Raw genomic sequence first — 16,307 nt, forward strand, 5'->3', positions numbered from 1 at the left:
TCTCTCTCTCTCTCTCTCTCTCTCTCTCTCTCTCTCTCTCTCTCTCTCTCCCTCACTTTTTCTGTCTTTCTCTGTGTTTCAAATGTACACACTTCTACAAGTATAACATTTTTAGTGAAAATGAATATTTTGTAAGTATATCATGTAAGTATCCCTCACAGTTGATGGATATAAAGTACAATTCATAATATTGCTATTTTGTTCTTCCAAAATCACCTCTTTTTTTAAAAGTCTATTTTTTATGTCCCACAAATTTTCTGAAAAAAACCATAAAATTATACCTATTATAGTCAAAATATGAAGTAATTCATGAGTTTCACTTATTTTTCTTGGAGAACACTCTTGGAGTTTGCTCCCTTCTGATTCATTCTGGAATAGTTATTTTCTGGACTTGCCACCGAGCTGTTATCCTGGGAATTCCTCTCCTGGTTAGCTTCTGTTCCTTAGACTGAAGTTTCCCTAGCCTTGCTGGACCACATCCTTTGCTAGCTGCCTTAGAAAGATGTCATCAGAGGTAACTTTATTTCATTATTTCTCTGTGTGTCCTTTCAGAGGTGAATTTCATAAACCCCTTCTATATCTCAATATATCCTTACACATTAATTTTCTGCTAGGTAAATAAGTCTTCATTGGAAGCAATCTTCTCTCAGGATGTGGAGCACATTCTTCAAATTGCACATTTTCTCTAATGTGTTCTTGATTCTAAACTATAACCAGTCCTCCATGATTTCCACCTTCCTGCATGGAGTTGGTTTTTTTTTTTTTTGTCTTCAAGACTTCATTTGGTCTGTAGTGTCTTATAATCTAATTATATACCTCAGTGCAGACCTTTTGTCTAGTGATCTGGAATTTTGTGAACACCTTTTGGAAGAACTAGCCCTTCATTTGTTGCATATCACGTTATTTCTTACCTACTAGGACCTATTCTATTGCCCCTGTTTCTAGAACTCCTATTAATTAGCTAATTGGATGTATTGGCCTGATTTCTTAACTTCTATATTTTTTTCTCTCAAACTTTCTATTTATTTTTGGCTTTTGTGTTTTTGTTTCTGGGAAATTACCTTAATGTAGTTTGAGCATCAATTGTCATTGGTGGAATTTGACAAAAGGCTCTACATCCTTGAGTTGTTGTAAGAGGGTCAAAGTGACACTTAGAGGGTGCTTACTTAGTATGATGAACTGCCACCAGCAGTGGTTAGGAGCCAGTGTCTTGTCTCTCAGCACATGAACATGATATTTGGGTGGAAACCATATCTAGCTAGCACAGCATCATACTATAGTATGTTCTCCCTTTATGATGCTGAACTTGTAATTGACAATTTTCAATTGCACTGCTTATAGAAAACTTGCATAGCACAAATCAAGTTACCATTATTAACTGTTTCTAAAAACTCTTGAAATCAAACATAATTTTAAGAAAATTTATTTCTTTCCACCTGAAATATACACTGAAAACAAGTGCTGAGTAGCTGTTCTTTGATAATAAAATGGATAGTTTAGAGTGCAAATGCACCATTTTTTCAGAATGAGAAGACAGTATAAACTTTTAATATATGAAGGTTGCCATATACTTTGTCATACAAGCCAAACAAAGACAGACCACTAGTTGGGGTACCAAGGAGGCTAACAGAAAGCTCACAAACTTCAAGATTCAGAGGAGACCTAGATTTGGTACAAACTTTGTCCTGCCTGTATTTAGGGGCCCATGGAGAGAAGTAGATCCAAAAAAAGAAGAAAAAAAGAAGGTCCAAAACTTAGTCTTGCTACTTCATTCAGTCACTGATTCAAATGACTCCGTGGGTACCAGTCAATCAGCTTGGATTGCAACTCTAATTCCTTGATATACATGTATCAATCCTGGGTGTGCTGCTTTTTATTGGAGTGTGGCTATAGCCCAGGGATTAAGTGCCTACCTAGTGTGTATGCATTCCTGGGTTTAATCCCCAGCACCATTCAGAAGTAGATATTTATTGTCTATTATGGGTTAGATATCTGCTAGGCATTGTGTGATTCTGGGAATTACATTCTTTCCTCTGAGATTCAACTTCTTCACCCATGTTAAGAGTAAAAAAAACGAGCCCTTGCCATTTCAATAGTCAAAATAAACCAAATGATGAGTTTTGATTTATTTTAGGAAAATAATAGAAGCAGATAAGGGAAAAATTGCAGATGATCTAAGACTCATACGTTTCAAAATGTGGAGGAAGAACAAAACGAAAATGATTCCGTGTGTTATTGTTTGACATAAGAACTGATGTAAGGATGAATTCTACATGCTTTATCCCCATCATGCTGCCAGAGCCACTAGAAGTGAGATGATGATAGCTTTAATCAAAAATGGAGTTTGGAACTGGAATGATGGCTCAGTTAGTAAAGTGCTTGTGGTGAAAGCACGAGGACTTGAGTTTGAGTTCAGAATTCATGGGTGTATGAGTTTGGTCCCAAGAATTCACATACAAAAAGCTGGGCATAGTGGTGGCATACACTTGCAATGTCACTGCTGGAGAAGCAGGGACAAGTGGATTCCTGGGGCTCACTGGTCATTCAGTCCAGGGTGCTTGGAGAGCTCTAGGCCAGTGAAAAATTCTGTCTTAAGAACAAGGTACACATCTGGCAAAGAATTGACACCCAAGGACATCCTCTGGACCCTATTTGCACATGCAACCCTCATGTGTACCACATAAGAATACATACAGGTCAGGCAGACCACTCAAACCACACCCCAGTAATTCTCCAGCCAGTGTCCATATATACATACTGTCCCCCTTTGGTGTGTACTGCTTTCTTTTAGCATCCTCTCTCCAGCTGCTGCCACCCTAAAGCCTCCTGGTTATTGGCCAACAATGGATTGATAACTCTTACAAGAGTTTGCATTCTACTCTTTCCGTAATTGCCTCATTTCCTGTCCTTTCAATGTCTGCCTCTTCATAATGCATAAGCTCAATTCATTCTATATCAAAAAAGATCAAAAAATTGTGGGTTACTATTCTTAGATAAGATTCCTCTTGTTAGTAGCCCCCCTCAAACCCAGGTACCACTTTCATGGTGGAAAGCATCGTTTCTTTGGAAAAATGAAAACATATAAAGGTAGAGATTTTATTACAATGCATAACCCTGTACTCCTCACCCAGTGTGAATAATTATCAGTACATTCTATCTTGTATCATGTTTACCTCCACCTATTGTCGATTCCAGACAGAATGAAAATAGTTTGACACAATTCCTAGCCATTGTATACTGTCATCTGCAAATACTTCAACATATATCTCTACAAAGTAACACTTTTTATTAAAGAAAAACATATAAACTTGGAACAGTTTATTACACCTGTAGTCTCAAATACTTGGGAGGCTAAAGAACAAGGTTGCTTTGAGCCCTGAAGTTTGGGACCAGCCTGGGCAACATAGACTTTGACTGAAGGAGGACGGTTACTTGAGCTCTGGAGTTTGGGACCAGCCTGGGCAACATAGACTTCCTATAAATACTAAATAACCAAACAAAAATATGTATGTATGCCTTCAGTACTGTTATACAACTTTTTAAAACTAACAGAAATCCTTAACATTGTCAAATATTATGTTAGCATTCACATTTTTCCAATTGTCTCATGAATGTTTTTCCCACAATTTTCTTAAATCGAGATCCAACAAACTCATGCTGGCTTAAAAAGTACTAATGCTTTGTGAATTGCAAAGGCAAAAATTTGAGGAAAAATAATTATTTGGCTTTAAAAATCACACTATGTCAGCTTCTAGTAATGAATATGACCCTCTCGTTACAAAGTCACTCCCTCTTGCCTTTCCAAATTGTTTAATTCAGGAATTTTTCATAGACATCTGTGGGAATGAATTGAAAACCTAAGTTTGGCTTTGAAAATTTGAAATTGTTCCACACCAAAGACACACTCTGAAAACAAACAAATAAACAAACAAAGACAAACAAACCTGCCCTGGGGTATAGCTCTGGCGCATGTGTTTAGTGTATGTGAGACCTTGGTTTCTACACTCAGCATCAAAACTAAAACCATAACAAAATGACTCATCCACATAGATGTCCACCCTTATGCATAAATGCCAACTTTAGTATGTCTGGGGAGTGTTTTTCAAGTGGAGGCAGAGAGAACACATCTGTTTATCATCATCACCCCCATAGGGTAAGAACCAACATAAGGATGTTGGCAATGTGGTCATGAAGGACACCACTTCTGCATGAATCAATTAAGACAAAAGAGTTGCAGCCTTTTAATAAATACTTCGAAGTGCACGAAAAAACTTGAAACAAAATGGGAAAAGAGATTTATGAAACAGAGTATTAGGTTGGCAAGAATGACACATAGTTACATGAACACATCTCAAATGTGCTGCATTTACACTTGATAATGAAGTTTGCAGTAAGTTGCTGCCTTGAATGCAGCTGGGAAATACTGATCAAAACCATGTGACTATCACCAGCAAAGCAATCAAATATACCAATGAGAAAACATCCAGTCAAATTGAGCATGGGACTCTGGGATTCGCATCCTTGCCACCTGGGTCTACTCTATTCTGCTTTGCCTTTAATCCATTTATTCAAGAAGCCTTTAAATGAACATAGATCATGCACAAAATGTCCTGGTAGAGTCAACTTTATAGGACATACTTTTTGTACTATAGTTGTTTTAATTCCAAGGCAGAAGGATAGATTTATTCTAAGTAGTGGACTAGCTCTGCCTGGTCTACATTTTTAGAAGGATTTTTGAGAGTGCTTGGGCTCAGTAGGAATCCAACTAATGTGTATGAATGATGTGTTTCTCTGGATACTGAAGAGTATTGTGCCAGCTCATTGACATGCCTATGCATGCATATATATATATATATATATATATATATGCAATGGGATGACCCTCCTACATCAATCAGTAACTAAAAAGATGTACCACGGGCTTGTCCACAAGCCAATCTGGTAGGGCCATTTTCTCAAGTAAGATTCCCTCTTCCAAAATGACTCTCAGCTTATGTCAAGTTGACTGTCATTAAAGTGAACTGAAGTCCATTAAAACTAGCCATCATGGTTGGCTTTTTCAGGACTTAGTGCATAGGAGGTAGATGTACAGATGACAGAATAGGATCTGGAGGCACACACCTGGAATCCCAGCTGTCTGGAGAATGAGGTAAGAGGACTGCAAGTCAGAAGCCAATCTGGTCTACATCTTGAGACATTATCTAAAAAAAAAAACAAACTGGGAGTTTGAGAGTGGATGAGAAATAAGAATTCTATTTTGGATATGTGGGTTGTGGAGTTCTAGAGAGAATCATTAGGTCATGATTCCCAGCAATGTTCAGGCACCCAAAGATGGTTAAGAAAAGAACAGCTTCAAAAGCAAGGGCAAATAGCCCACATTTTCTCTGGCATGTGGAATCTAGGTTTAAGTGTGAGTGTAGAAGGGGAGAGTAGAGCAAGGGAGAAAAGAAGAGGACTAGAGGGAGGGAGAAGAGAAGGAGAGAAAGTCATAGGATGTATGATGTGATATGAAAGCAGGAGGTAGAAGCAGACTATTTGAAGGTAGGCGAAGTAATAGCAAGGAAAGGGGAATTATAAGAACAAAATATAATTATAATTATTTTATATATGAATCATTAGAATGCGCTCTATTACTGTGCATGCAAAATAAAAGTATATATTTATATGGCTGTTGAGATAGCTCACTGAGTAAAGGTACTTGCTGCCAAGCTGGACAACTTGAGGAGGGAGAGTCACAAGAGATATTCACCAAAGAAAGAACAAATAAGTTACTACCAGAATTCACTTTGCATGTCTTCCAGCACAGAACCAGGAAATCTAAGATTGCTGTACAGTCTCGGATGGGAAGTGGGAAAGTGAGTGCTTGGCCTCACTTGCTGCCCAAGAGTAACACACTACTGCCACCTGGGGGCTGCACATAGAAACTATAATGGCAGCTTTTTGAAAGCCATTTGGAAAGGATATAATTGAGAGTATGTGACCCCTCCTTTCAAGAGCCTTTTATGAGACTTCTGTCTCTTACTTTTAGTTCTTAAAATCCTAGAATGGTTTCATATCTCAGTTTTGTTTCCTTTTGCTAACATCCTCTTGTGAAGTGGAACTGGATCTTTGCTCATCCATTTCTTTACTGATATTCATTTATTGATTATTTAACAAACATTCATTTAGTAGCTATATTGTGCTGGACACTGGAGATACATTAATAAGCAAAAACATATGCATCCCTTAAGCAAACTGTATTTTAGTGTAACTGTAAAAGGAGGGTAGAGAATTGGACCAAGGGCCTTGTGCCTGCTAGGCAAATGCTCTACCACTGAGCATGTCTCCAACCTCTTATCATTTTAGTGTAGAAACCACTATGAGGGAAAGGCTGGCAATGCAGTGAGAGCAAGTAATGGGTGAGCCTCAGAAAGTAGGTGAAATTTCACTATATAGACCAGGCTGGCCTCAAACTCATGACCACCCTGTGCTTCCCAAGTGCTGGGATTATAAGCATCACAACCACGCTTGATTTGAGCTGAGCCAATATGATTATTGTCCTATATACTCAATTGAACAACTGGAATGTGGTGTCTGAAATATTCTAGCACATAAAGTCTGGATAAAAATCAAGATATCAAAATCTGCCTTTCAGATTCCTCACTAGTTAAACAGAGATGGTAATATTAGACACACAGGTTGAGGGTGTACCTCAGTGCTAGAACACTTCTCTAATATGGGAAAGACCCCAGATTCCATCTCCAGCACCAGGAAAATAAAAATAATAGTTACATCTTTAGAGAGCATTTTTGAGGTACCACTTGAGAAGCACTTAAATTAAAGTCTAATGCATAGTGAGCACATAATATATGCCATTCTTCTCACCTGTTTATAGAAAGAGCTAGGAAAATTGCTGCCAGACTTGAGAGAATACTGAGGTTGTTTCAATACATGGCAAAGGTGTGACTTCAGGTGTCCAAGGACCCACTTCAGCATTAGTAGTGGTTAGCAACACAAGGAATAAAGAATTGAGCTTATTAGATCACTTAAAAATCCTATGGTTTGCAGAAATACACACAGAGAAAGAAACCTTCTCCATAGCCCGTACATATAAGAAACACATTCATCTCTCTAAAGTCTTGCTTTGTAGCCCAAGCTGACCTCCAATTCCTGATCCTTTTACTCACGCCTCCTTGGCACTGGATTTCAGGTACTCCACCACACACAAGCAATTACCCAGTCCCTGCCTCAGTAGAAAAGCATTCCCTGTTTTTTTTTTTATATAAAAGCTAATGCATTCAGTATTAGCTTTAATTTTTTAATCAATCCATCATATTCCTCATATGTTTGCCCATTAATCTTTCTTCTACCCTGGAGAACCAAACAGATCACTCCCGCCACTCTTGCACCCATGAAAGCTGAAATTAGAGGAAGGACTGGAGATTGTAACTGCTACATTTCCTGGAGTTGATCGTGGTACTGGTGTTATCTACAATCATATCTCATGACATAGGAAATATGCAAATAGGCTGAGGACTAAAGTGGCATGATATATGAAACGTGCCTACACACAGCTCTGAATAAAACCTTAATAAGTAAGCAAGGAGATGGACTGACAAATGTGTCAGATTGCTCAAGATTGGTAAGGTCTGGACAGACACATGGAAATTTGTTGTTCTCTTCTTAAAGCTCTAAGGTAACTTTGAAATTACTTTTGAAATCAAGTTATAACAGCCTTCTTGTTCTGTAGGTTGAGACTCTTATGTCACACGTCTTCTGCTCTGCTTCTCTCTTTCACTCACTCATCTCTCATTCTTTCATTCTACATCTGAGATTGACTGAGTGTCTGCCAGGCTCACAACTCAGCATTGTGGATACAGCCCAGAAGAAAGCCTATTCTAGCTACGCTCATGTCACTTGGAAGTATTTGTAGACAATCCAATCATTCTAATGTGAGGCGACCATGGTGGAAGAATGGGTGTGAGGGGAGGTGGTCTGAGAGTGCTCAGCCGACATTTCTGGACCTGGCAAATGACCCTACAGTCTCCAGTTATAAGGATACAAAGAGCAGCGAGCCAAAGAGATGAACATCCCTTTATGAAAAATCTGTTAGCTGAGAGGAAGGACATGTAAGTCTGCCCAAGCATTTGATGAGCTGCTCTGTCTGCTCTCTTAAATGTCACGGAGCATTGCAAAGAGATTGCTTAGATTTGAATGACAGCTGCTGTGTCCCAGAGAAATAATTGTGAAAGGCGAATGAATAGACTTCGTGCCTCGGGGGAGGCTGGGATCAATCATCAGAAGTCTAGCCAATGCCTCAGAGCCAGGGCCATAGCTCCTGTTGTTTTGCAGCTCTTATCCTTCATCCTTTATATGCGCAGACATAGTCATGGCAACCAGATTCTGTGCTGCACAATTTCAGTCCTGAGAACAGAAATTCAACAAAAATCATTCCAGTTTCTACATCAGGATTTGCTTTATAGTCTAGATTTAAAAACCTGAGGATCAGAGTCACCAACATGCATCTCCTGCCATCCAAATAACTATTCAACATGAAGATGGATTTGAAGGTCTCTTTAAGGATGCACTTGTGAATCTTAGTACCTAAAATGCAATAAGCCTTCAACATATGGCACCTATTGTTCTTGTCACCATTTACAAGTGGGCTGGGTAAGGTAAATATGCAGCAAGAAGCCACAGAATAATTTTTCTTTAGGGCATTATCATGGGACAGGTATAGGGCTCAAAATAGAAGGATAAAAGTACCTTTTTTGACCTATCTCAGAGGTTTGCTAATTTCAATCACCTAGTATTTTAAATAGCCAATACTAAAATGTAGTACATACATTTTATTTATTCACTCATAGCCTCATAGTTCTGATTACTGTGGGACTTTTCATAGTGTTTTCATCTCATTTGACCCTTATGATAATCCAAGGAGATATGTGTTATTGTTGATGTCTCTGTTTTACAGATGAGGGAACTGATGTATCCAGATCTATGAGTGGAAGGGTCTTTGCGCTTCAGTGCATGCACATACACATGTATTTATTTGTGTGTGTGTGCGTGTGTGTGTGTGTGTGTGGCATATGTCACATGTGCATGGTTGTATATTTGTTGGTATGTGTGTGAATATGCATGCATGTGCATACTGAGACCAGAGTTGACATTGTGTGTCTTCTTCCATAACTCCACTATATTTTGTTTAAGTAGTCTCTTGCTGAAGCCAGATTTTGCTGCTTTGGCTAGTTTAGTTAGCCAGTTTGCCCCAGAGAACCCCACCTCTGTCAGATGATATGTAGCTGCCACCCCATTCCTGGCTTTTTTGTGGGTTCTTGGTGCCTAAACATCTTCTCCCAGCACTGTGAATGGGATTTTTGAAGTTTCTGGTTCTGTGATTTCATAGAAAATAAATCACAAAAGAGTTACTTATGATTCTGCCATCCCAGTCCATTCTGGTCAGCCAAGGAAAAGGCCTAGTTTACATCTTCTAAAGAGCTCACTATGTGGATTTAGTTGGACTTCACCTGGTCCCCCTCTACAGTGCCCTTCTGTGTTCAAATACCTGGGGCAGGAGGGACTGGTAAAATAAGAGTTATGAAAACAGGCTCCTAATGAGGCTTTGATATGGCTCTCACCCATATATATGGATGCCTGTGCTCCCTCTGAGGCATACACTTCCTCTAACCTGGAAATTCTTTTGTAAATTTTAAAAAAGTTTTTTTTTTTCCTAGTGTGTCTCTGTGTGGGTTTGTGCACATGAGTGCAATGCCCATGTCAGCCAGAAGAGGGCATCTGAGTCACTGGAGCTGAAGTTAGCAGCAGCTGTAAAATACCTAATGTGGGTGCTGGGATCCAAATTCAGATCCTCTGGAATAGCAGTACATGCTTAACCACTGAGCCATCTCTCCAGCTCCAGACCTGGACATCCTACCATTGCATTCCCAGAGCTTGACCAGAGTTAAAAAAAAACTGCTAGAAGAGTGTAACTTAAGCAAGTTCTAGGGACACCTATTTACTATGGTATACAGCACAAGAGCTTTAGGTTTGTTCTTCAATGACACACTCTCAGTATACATATCTCCTCATATACAAAAATGTTTGGATTTAGAGATATACTTTTTCACATTGAGTCACATAATGTTATAGTTTGGGTTTGAATACCCATAAAAGATCATGAATTCAAAGCTGATCCTTGGCCTATGCATTATTGAGAGATGGTGGAACAGTTAGTAGGTGCAGCCTACTGGACAGAGAATTTAGGTCACTGGAGGTGTGCTCATGGAGCCTTCTCCTTCCCTTCTGTCTTTGCTTCCTTGTGAGAAGGGTCACCTTCATTATGGCATGAGTCAGTATTTCTTTCCTGTTGTCTTTTCATTGATGGATGATCATTTGTTTTGGAATTTGAGTTTCATTTGAGAGCTAATATTAATATGCTGCTACAAATGTTATTATATAAATTGTGGGTATGTGAGCATGTAAATGTATATTTGTATATGTATGTGCTATATATATGTGTGTGTGTGTGTGTGTGTGTGTGTGTGTGTGTGTGTGAATATATGAGTGTAGGGTATGTGTGTGCATATGTATGTATGTGTGTGTGTGTTGGGTATTCACCCAGGAGTCAGACTGCTACTTCATACGGTATTTCTATGCTTAACTCTGAGGAAATTTCAGACTGTCTTCTGAAATGACTATGCATTTTATATTCCATTAGCATTAATTTCTCTATATCTTTGCTAATACTTGTTTTTTATTAGAGCTATCCCAGTAGGTATAAAGCAGTACCTCATGGTGCTTTGATTTACATTTCCCTGATGGCTAGTGATACAGTACATCCTCTCAAGTGGTTATTGGTCATTTGTATATCATCTCTGGAGAAATATCTACTCAACATTTTGACAAGTCTTAAATTGGATTACTCATCTTTCTGTTATTGGACTGTGATATATTTTATAAATTCTAGATTAAAATCCCTTATCAGGTACATGATTAGCATGTGTTATTTTATCTTTGGATTGCCTTTTACTTTTCCTGACAGTGTCCTGAGATATGCAAAAAATTTTTGTTATTTATACTTTGGTGTCATATCTATAAATGTTTTGCCTAACTCAAGGACACAAATATTTACTTCTGTGGTTTCTTCTAGAAGTGTTATAACTTTTACTCTTAAAGTTAGATATATGACATATGAGCCATTTTCAGTTGAATTTTGTACATGGTGTGAAGTCATGCTCCAAATAATAATAATGATAATAAATATTATTTACTATGGCAATATTAATAATATCACTATATATAACAGTATGGTATTGTTTACATTTATTATTATCATTATTTCACATGTAGGCATTCAGTTGTACCATATAGATCACCAGACTTGGTGGCAGTGCCCTTACCCACCAACCCAGTTTACTGGCCCAAATGGAGGACATTCTTGTTATTTTAGTTCCTTTGTATTTCATTACTTTCTATTTCTCTTAAATGGGCTTAGGTTTTTTTCTTTTTCTTTCTTTCCTTTTTCTCTTTATAAATACTGAGATGGATGCTTGACACTTTAGGTTTTGGCAGGGCATCATTGTTAAAAACTTCCTCTATCTAAGCCCCATTTTAAGTGCTTCCCTCAATTTTTGATTATTGTTAGGTTAAAAATAGGTATAATTCTACTACTATAACTCATCAGCTACTTCTGAATGTATGTCTTGATTTCCAACTATACCAAGATGTTCCAGTGAACTTTCTGTTATAAATATAATTAGAAATTTATTTGCATTATGATCAGAATGCAATTATTTGAAATTTGTTGAGCTTTCCTCTTTGGTCAAGCTCTGTAATTGTTCTGGATATGTATGTGGTAGTAGTTGGTTACCATGTTCTGTACACTGTTTAATATCTCATGTTAGGAGTCATCAGTTTAAAGTATCAGCATCCCACCCACATCACTCTCTCATTCTTATCCCAACAACAAAAAAAAGAAATGGAACTGTAGATACAGTTCTGCAGCCGACTGCATGGTTAGCTTGTGCATGTGCACTAAATAAACAAATGAATAATCGAAGAATTATCAGCAGCTGTTGTTCATTTTCCCAAAAATTCCCCTCTCTATTTGTTTAGAAATGTACATCCCTTTGCTATTATGTTAATAGTCACATTCCATTAATTAATTAATTATCAGACAATGATGCCTAGAAATATCCAAGTGACTTCTGATCTAATACAAGGTTCTTAGAGAACTTGAATTCTTTCCATGCACTGCCTCATGACTTTCTATATTGTATAACAGTTTACTTTTAAAAGCATACTAGAGGGGCCGAGCCAAAGCTCAGCGGTGGTTAAAGAGTGTTTCCTGCTGTTCCAGAGAACTTAAGTTCAATTTCCAGCAACCACAACTGCCTGTAACTCCAGTTCTGGGGTCTCCAACACCCGTGGCTTTTGAGGACACCTGCACTCATATGTATGTACCCACACACAGATATATACAAACATATAATGTTTTTAACATCTCAAAATTAATCAGAATAGAGTTCTTATCTATATTCTTAGATGTCACATTTCCTTTTATCAGTGCTTGCTTATGTTGCCCCTGTACTACATAACTTTCCTTGTGTTTCACTCCTTTGTACATCTTGTTACCCTGAGATCATCCCCTCTCAACAAAATCTTCAGAATTTTCAACAATATGATATGCTTATGAAAATGTCTGTTTTTATTTTCAAAAGGTATATTGATTTTCTGAATATTACTGTGATGTTTTGTATATGCTTGGCCCAAGGAGTGGCACTATTGGGGAATGTGGCCTTGTTGGAGTAGGTGTGTCACTGTGGGGTTGGCTTAAGACCCTCATCCTAGCTGTCTGGAAGCTAGTATTCTGCTAGATGTAGAACGCTCAGCTCCTCCTGCACCATGCCTGCCTGGATGCTGCCATGCTCTCACCTTGATGGTAATGGACTGAATCTCTGAACCTGTAAGTCAGCCCCAATTAAATGTTGTCCTTATAAAAGTTGCCTTGGTCATGGTGTCTGTTCACAGCAGTAAAGCTCTAAGACAATTATCATGAGTGATATTGACTGAAGGCATCAGATTACCATGGGCAGGGTTCCCATAAGCATCCCTATGGTGGCTTTGACTTCACATGAATCAAAGGCCTAGTAAGAAGTGCCCATCAGCACTCAGTTTCCTAAGGCATGAAGGTTTAATTTTTAAGGTAGGAAGAAAAATATGGCCCTTTTAAAGTCCTCATTGTCCTTATTATTGGAAACCTTTTCTTCTAGCTCCCTGCTTACAACCTGAGGCCAGAAGTAAGATATATTTTCTATAAAATTTAAGCCACTTTAGCTTCTCCCAGCCTCACATGCAGAAATCCTGGTGCTCTCCTGGTGATCTACCCCTGAGAATCTTTGTACGATCAGCATTTAAAAAAATCATTATTCTGTTATCTAGTCTTTACCTATTTTGATGCCACCAGGACCGACTGCAGACTACCTGATCTAATGATGAAGCTAATTCAAAGGTAGAAGAAGATTCTGCTTTTAGAGGCCAGATTCAGGTGTCACAGTACTGAGATACAGAAACAAAAGCCTGGGGGAAAAAAAACCATGCAAGCTGTTGCCAGCCTTACCCCAACTGTGTGAGATGAGCAACTTGTCTTAGGGTTTTATTGTTGTGAAGAGACACATGACCATGGCAAATCTTATAAAGTGTTTAGTTGGGGCTGGCTTACAGTTTCAGAAGTTTAGTCCATTGTCATCATGGAGGGAACATAGGAACATAGGAGCATGCAGGCAGACATGGGGCTGGAGAAAGAGGAGAGAGAGAGAGAGAGAGAGAGAGAGAGAGAGAGAGAGACAGAGACAGAGACAGAGACAGAGAGACAGAGACAGAGAGACAGAGAGAGACAGAGAGAACAAACTTGGCATGGTCTTTTGAAACCTCAAAGCCCAACCCAGGTGTCATACCTCCAAAGGGCTACATATCCTAATTTTTCTCAAATAGTGCCACTCCCTAGTGACTAAGCATTTAAATAAATGAGCCTTTGGATGCTATCTTTACTCAAACAACCACAATGACCAAGGCAACTTGTAAAAAAAAAATTAATTTGGGGCTTGCTTACAGTTTCAGAAGGTGAGTCCATGACCAGTATTGTGGGTGGGGGTGGGTGGGAGGGGGCAATAGGCAGGCAGGGAAGCATGGTGGTGAAGCAGTAGCTGAATGTTTATATCTGATCCACAGCAGCAAGCGCAGAAAGCAAGACTAAGCATAGAGAGGGCATTCTTAACCTCAAAGCTGGCCCCCAGTGACAAAGGCCTCCAAGAAGGCCACATCTCCTAATCCTTCTCAAACACTTCTAACAACTTGGGACCAAGCATTCAAGTATATGAGCCTATGGGGGCTGCTCTCATTCAAACCACCACACAACCCGTTTTCTCTATGCCTCCAACATGGAGCTGCTCCTTTGTTAGGGCCAGTGAAGTCAAATTCGGGTGGTGGGGGGGAGAAGTTATCTTAGAGCCCAGAAGAAAGCAACACAACAGCTGAACTGAAGCATACAAGAGTTGTATGGGGGCAGAGCTCTAGTGCTGTCATTGGGTAGTCTAGTCAATTTATGTCCTTTTCATTTTAAAAACAGACTCCCACACAGCTCTGGCTGTCGTCAGACTATGACAATGAAGATGATCTTGAACTTCTAATGTTCTTGCCTATACCTCTCAAGTTCCCGGATTGCAGGCATGTCTCATCATGCCTAGCCTAGACTAGGTTTTATTTCGTATACAATGAAGGATGAAGATAATGCAGGCAGACAGTACAAGAATGTTTTTTATAAGCACTAGTGGCCCAGACCAATTTAAAAAATTATGTCTTAGTAAAATACAGTCTATAGTAATATTTGTATGGCCCTCCATAGTCTCTGCAATCTCTGGCTCCTGGCCATTCTTCAGAGCTCTTCAGCCGCCTTCTGGCTTCTAAGTGAGACAAAGGCTCATAGCTCTGGGATTCTGAGGGCTTACAGCATCAAAAAACCACTCTCTGGTTGCTATAGCTGCAGCAGCAGCTGGATGTCTGGATCCAGAAGCCTGTGTTTTGTTAGGCCTTGGTCTTACCAGCTCAGCCTGCTGTATCTGTGATAAAGACTACGAGCAGGCAATAAAAAGACCATCTGGGGGAAGCATTTATTTGGCTTGATGCTACAAGGGGACATACACCGGAGTTACCTCCTACATTAAGCTCACAAAATCGAGGAAGAAGCCCGATGCTATAGCTAGAAAAGATACATGGCAAACTTACGCTGGAATTATATTTTGGCCAACTACAGCCTTGCATATTCAAAGCTCCTTGTTCTACCAGTCATGAACTTTACATAGAAAATGACCTCAAGATTTTTTTTTGTAAGGAACCTATTATATTATACCATCATATTATACCAATCACAGGGAACTCTTCCCTCTGAGTGCAGGGGGAAGTATTTTTGACAGGGGGAGGAGCGGAGTCTTTTAAATCCCTGCAAGTTGCCTGGAGACCGTTGTGATTAAAGAGCAAGGCCTCCTGAAGCAGGAGTGCTGACTCCCCTCAAACCACCTGTGGTTGCAGGGTCCCTGCAGCTGCAGTGGGGTTTCCTTGGAGGGACATGGCTGCTCAAAGTAGATGGACTGCCTTGAGTGTAGTCTGGCAGCTGTCAAACGGCCCAGTTGGCTGACAGCTCCCACTTCAAGTCAGACAGATATAAAAGAAGGATCTGCCAGCTGTCATCCCAGGGAACTAATGGCTCACTCCCAGCAGTTTGCTCATCTATAGAAACAATAAGCAAACTTTAAAGGATCTTTATAATAAAGGCCAAAGAAATTAATATTCTTTGTAGATTTCAACAACGTTTAAGCTGGACATCGTGGTTCATGCCTATAAAGCAACAGTTGGGAAGCTGTAATAACAACAGCAGGAGAATTGCCACCAGCTCCAGGTCAGCCTGGGCTACATTGGGATTCCAGACTAGCCTGAGATATAGTGTGAGACTCTGTCTCAAAACATCAATAACGACAAACAAACAGAAAGAAAAACAATAACTAACCCCTAACCATGTGGCCTTAGGAAGAACTGGGCCCTTCTGATTATGTACAGTGTAGAATCAACCACACCATCGGTTAAAAATATAAAAGACAAAAACTGAGCCTTAAGCCCCTAGGTAAACCAGAATCCCCAGCATTCCTAATGTGTGTGTGTGTGTGTGTGTGTGTGTGTGTGTGTGTGTGAGAGAGAGAGAGAGAGAGAGAGAGAGAGAGAGAGAGAGAAGCGGGAGGGAGGGAGAGAGAGAGAGGATGGAGAAAGGAGGGAGGGAG

This window comes from Grammomys surdaster, unplaced genomic scaffold (assembly GCF_004785775.1).
Source record: "Grammomys surdaster isolate TR1022 unplaced genomic scaffold, NIH_TR_1.0 222, whole genome shotgun sequence".
In the NCBI taxonomy this organism is placed as follows: domain Eukaryota; kingdom Metazoa; phylum Chordata; class Mammalia; order Rodentia; family Muridae; genus Grammomys; species Grammomys surdaster.